Below are 5,269 nucleotides of genomic sequence, written 5' to 3'. Positions count from 1 at the left end.
GCGGCGTGGACCACCGCGCCCTCGGACACGGAGCGCCAGGACACGCAGGGGAGAGACATCGCTAGAGAGACACACAGAGAGAGACACAGAGTGAGACACAGACACACAGAGAGAGACACGGGGAGATGGACAGCAGGAGACAAGCAGCATGGAACACCGCTCCCTCGGACACGGAGCGCCAGGACACGCAGGGTAGAGACATCGCTAGAGAGACACACAGACACACAGAGAGACACGGGGAGATGGACAGCAGGAGACAAGCGGCGTGGACCACCGCGCCCTCGGACACGGAGCGCCAGGACACGCAGGGGAGAGACATCGCTAGAGAGACACACAGACACACAGAGAGACACGGGGAGATGGACAGCAGGAGACAAGCGGCGTGGACCACCGCGCCCTCGGACACGGAGCGCCAGGACACGCAGGGGAGAGACATCGCTAGAGAGACACACAGACACACAGAGAGACACGGGGAGATGGACAGCAGGAGACAAGCGGCGTGGACCACCGCGCCCTCGGACACGGAGCGCCAGGACACGCAGGGGAGAGACATCGCTAGAGAGACACACAGACACACAGAGAGACACGGGGAGATGGACAGCAGGAGACAAGCGGCGTGGACCACCGCGCCCTCGGACACGGAGCGCCAGGACACGCAGGGGAGAGACATCGCTAGAGAGACACACAGAGAGAGACACAGAGTGAGACACAGACACACAGAGAGAGACACGGGGAGATGGACAGCAGGAGACAAGCAGCATGGAACACCGCTCCCTCGGACACGGAGCGCCAGGACACGCAGGGGAGAGACATCGCTAGAGAGACACACAGACACACAGAGAGACACGGGGAGATGGACAGCAGGAGACAAGCGGCGTGGACCACCGCGCCCTCGGACACGGAGCGCCAGGACACGCAGGGGAGAGACATCGCTAGAGAGACACACAGAGAGAGACACAGAGTGAGACACAGAGACAGAGAGAGACACAGGGAGATGGACAGCAGGAGACAAGCGGCGTGGACCACCGCGCGCTCGGACACGGAGCGCCAGGACACGCAGGGGAGAGACATCGCTAGAGAGACACACAGAGAGAGACACAGAGTGAGACACAGAGACAGAGAGAGACACGGGGAGATGGACAGCAAGAGACAAGCGGCGTGGAACACCGCTCCCTCGGACACGGAGCGCCAGGACACGCAGGGGAGAGACATCGCTAGAGAGACACACAGAGAGAGACACAGAGTGAGACACAGAGACAGAGAGAGACACACAGAGACAGAGAGAGAGACACAGAGAGACACACACAGAGACACAGAGTGAGACACAGAGACAGAGAGAGACACAGTGAGACACAGACACAGAGAGAGACACACAGAGACACAGAGTGAGACACAGAGACAGAGAGAGACACAGTGAGACACACAGAGACACAGAGACAGAGAGACACAGAGACAGTGAGAGACACGGGGAGATGGACAGGAGGAGACAAGCAGCGTGGAACACCGCGCCCTCGGACACGGAGCACCAGGACACGCAGGGGAGAGACATCGCTAGAGAGACACACAGACACACAGAGAGAGACACGGGGAGATGGACAGCAGGAGACAAGCGGCGTGGAACACCGCGCCCTCGGACACGGAGCGCCAGGACACGCAGGGGAGAGACATCGCTAGAGAGACACACAGAGAGAGACACAGAGTGAGACACAGAGACAGAGAGAGACACAGGGAGATGGACAGCAGGAGACAAGCGGCGTGGACCACCGCGCGCTCGGACACGGAGCGCCAGGACACGCAGGGGAGAGACATCGCTAGAGAGACACACAGAGAGAGACACAGAGTGAGACACAGAGACAGAGAGAGACACACAGAGACAGAGAGAGAGACACAGAGAGACACACACAGAGACACAGAGTGAGACACAGAGACAGAGAGAGACACAGTGAGACACACAGAGACACAGAGACAGAGAGACACAGAGACAGTGAGAGACACGGGGAGATGGACAGGAGGAGACAAGCGCCGTGGAACACCGCGCCCTCGGACACGGAGCGCCAGGACACGCAGGGGAGAGACATCGCTAGAGAGACACACAGAGAGACACAGACACACAGAGACACACAGAGAGACACGGGGAGATGGACAGCAGGAGACAAGCAGCATGGAACACCGCGCCCTCGGACACGGAGCGCCAGGACACGCAGGGGAGAGACATTGCTAGAGAGACACACAGAGAGAGACACACAGAGACACACAGAGACACAGAGACATAGAGAGAGACACACAGAGAGACACAGAGACACACAGAGAGACACAGAGACAGAGAGACACAGTGAGACAGAGAGACACAGTGAGACACACAGAGACATAGACACACAGAGAGACACGGAGAGAGACACAGAGAGACACACAGAGACACAGAGAGACACAGAGAGACACACAGAGACACAGAGAGACACAGAGAGACACGGAGAGAGACACAGAGAGACACACAGAGACACAGAGAGACACAGAGAGACACGGAGAGAGACACAGAGATACACAGAGACATAGAGAGACACAGAGAGACACAGAGAGATGCAGAGAGACACAGAGTGAGACACAGAGAGACACAGAGACAAGGAGACAGAGAGAGACACACAGACACACAGAGACACAGAGATACACAGAGAGACACACACAGAGACACAGAGGTACACAGAGAGACACACACAGAGACACAGAGAGACACAGAGACAGAGAGAGACACACAGAGACACACAGAGAGACACACAGACACAAAGATAGACACAGAGATAGACACACAGATAGACACACAGAGACACAGAGAGAGACACACACAGTGAGACACAGACACAGAGAGAGACACACAGAGACACAGAGAGACAGAGACACAGAGAGACACATAGTAAGACACAGAGAGACACACAGAGACACAGAGACACAGAGAGAGACACAGAGACACAGAGAGACACACATAGACACACAAAGACACAGAGAGACACACAGAGACACAGAGACACAGAGAGAGACACAGAGACACAGAGAGACACACATAGACACACAAAGACACAGAGAGACACACAGAGACACAGAGACACAGAGAGAGACACAGAGACACAGAGAGACACACATAGACACACAAAGACACAGAGAGACACACAGAGAGACACGGGGAGAGACAGGAGGGAGTGTGGGGGACACTCACCCAGTCACTCACCCAGTCACTCACCCAGTCACTCACCCACCCAGTCACTCACCCAGTCACTCACCCACCCAGCCACTCACCCACCCAGCCACTCACCCACCCAGCCACTCACCCAGTCACTCACCCAGTCACTCATCAAGTCACTCACCCACCCAGCCAGCCACCCACTCACCCACCCAGTCACCCAGTCACTCACCCACCCAGTCACCCACTCACCCAGCCACTCACCCACCCAGCCACTCATCCACCCAGCCACTCACCCACCCAGTCACTCACCCAGCCACTCACCCACCCAGTCACTCACTCACCCACCCAGCCACTCACCCAGTCACTCATCCACCCAGTCACTCACCCAGCCACTCACCCACCCAGTCACTCACTCACCCACCCAGCCACTCACCCAGTCACTCATCCACCCAGTCACTCACCCAGCCACTCACCCACCCAGTCACTCACTCACCCACCCAGCCACTCACCCAGTCACTCATCCACCCAGTCACTCACCCACCCAGCCACTCATCCACCCAGTCACTCACTCACCAGCCACTCACCCACCCAGTCACTCACTCACCCACCCAGCCACTCACCCATCCAGTCACCCACTCACTCACTCACCCACCCACCCACTCACCCACCCACTCACCCACCCACTCACCCACTCACTCATCCACCCAGCAACTCACCCACAGAGGCAGACAGCACCTGAAGGTTCGCTGGGTAGGGATACTGTCTCTCTCTCTCACTCTCTCTCTCCCTGTCTCTCTCACTCCCCCTGTCTCTCTCCCTGTCTCTCTCTCTCTGTCTCTCTCCCTTCCCCTCTCTTTCTCCCTGTCTCTCTCTCTCCCTGTCTCTCTCCCTCCCCCTCTCTCTCTCCCTGTCTCTCTCCCTGTCTCTCTCCCTGTCTCTCTCCCTCCCCCTCTCTCTCTCCCTGTCTCTCTCCCTGTCTCTCTCCCTGTCTCTCTCCCTGTCTCTCTCCCTCCCCCTCTCTCTCACTCTCTCTCTCCCTGTCTCTCTCCCTGTCTCTCTCCCTCCCCCTCTCTCTCTCCCTGTCTCGTGGTCTCTTATCCACCTCTATAAATATCTCCTGGAATGTGCGAATGATGAGTGACGACTCACAGACTCGTCCAGAGAGACTCGCACGCAGAGAGTGGGTGGGTGGGTGAGTGGGTGAATGGGTGAGTGAGTGAGTGAGTGGGTGGGTGAGTGGGTGGGTGGGTGAGTGAGTGGGTGGGTGAGTGAGAGAGTGGGTGAGTGGGTGGGTGGGTGAGTGAGTGAGTGAGTGGGTGAGTAAGTAAGTGAGTGGGTGAGTGGGTGAGTGACGTACTGAGTGACTGAGTGAGTGGGTGAGTGGGTGAGTGAGTGGGTGGGTAAGTGGGTGGGTGGGTGAGTGAGTGATTGAGTGGGTGAGTGGGTGAGTGACTTACTGAGTGATTGGGTGAGTGGGTGAGTGGGTGGGTGAGTGAGTGGTTAGGTGAGTGAGTGGGTGATTGGGCGAGTGAGTGAGTGGGTGATTGGGTGAGTGGGTGAGTGAGTGAGTGAGTGAGTGGGTGAGTAAGTAAGTGAGTGGGTGAGTGGGTGAGTGACGTACTGAGTGACTGAGTGAGTGGGTGAGTGGGTGAGTGAGTGGGTGGGTAAGTGGGTGGGTGGGTGAGTGAGTGATTGAGTGGGTGAGTGGGTGAGTGACTTACTGAGTGATTGGGTGAGTGGGTGAGTGGGTGGGTGAGTGAGTGGTTAGGTGAGTGAGTGGGTGATTGGGCGAGTGAGTGAGTGGGTGATTGGGTGAGTGGGTGACTGAGTGAGTGGGTGACTGACTTACTGAGTGGTTGGGTGAGTGAGTGGGTGAGTGGTTAGGTGAGTGAGTGGGTGAGTGGGCGAGTGAGTGAGTGGGTGGGTGAGTGAGTGAGTGAGTGGGTGATTGGGTGAGTGGGTGACTGAGTGAGTTGGTGAGTGACTTACTGAGTGGTTGGGTGAGTGAGTGAGTGGGTGAGTGGTTGAGTGAGTGAGTGTGTGTGTGTCTGTGTGTCCGGCAAAACAACCCCCTACCTCCTCGTGGTGCCGGAC

General features: G+C 57.4%; 1 long non-coding RNA gene across 1 annotated transcript in view; it reads right to left on the bottom strand.

Moving 5' to 3' along the window:
* LOC144955090 (uncharacterized) overlaps positions 1-4,117 on the bottom strand; it is a 13,518-nt gene extending 9,401 nt beyond the window's left edge. Inside the window, exon 1 of the long non-coding RNA XR_013641502.1 lies at positions 3,892-4,117. This is a non-coding gene — a long non-coding RNA (uncharacterized LOC144955090). The remainder of the gene's footprint in view (positions 1-3,891) is intronic.
* Between the last annotated feature and the right edge of the window lie 1,152 nt (positions 4,118-5,269).

Source organism: Lampetra fluviatilis, unplaced genomic scaffold, assembly GCF_964198595.1.
Source record: "Lampetra fluviatilis unplaced genomic scaffold, kcLamFluv1.1 SCAFFOLD_1246, whole genome shotgun sequence".
NCBI classification, from domain to species: Eukaryota; Metazoa; Chordata; class Hyperoartia; order Petromyzontiformes; family Petromyzontidae; genus Lampetra; species Lampetra fluviatilis.
Note: the sequence above shows the minus strand (reverse complement) of the source record. Positions and strands in the feature narration are given on the sequence as shown.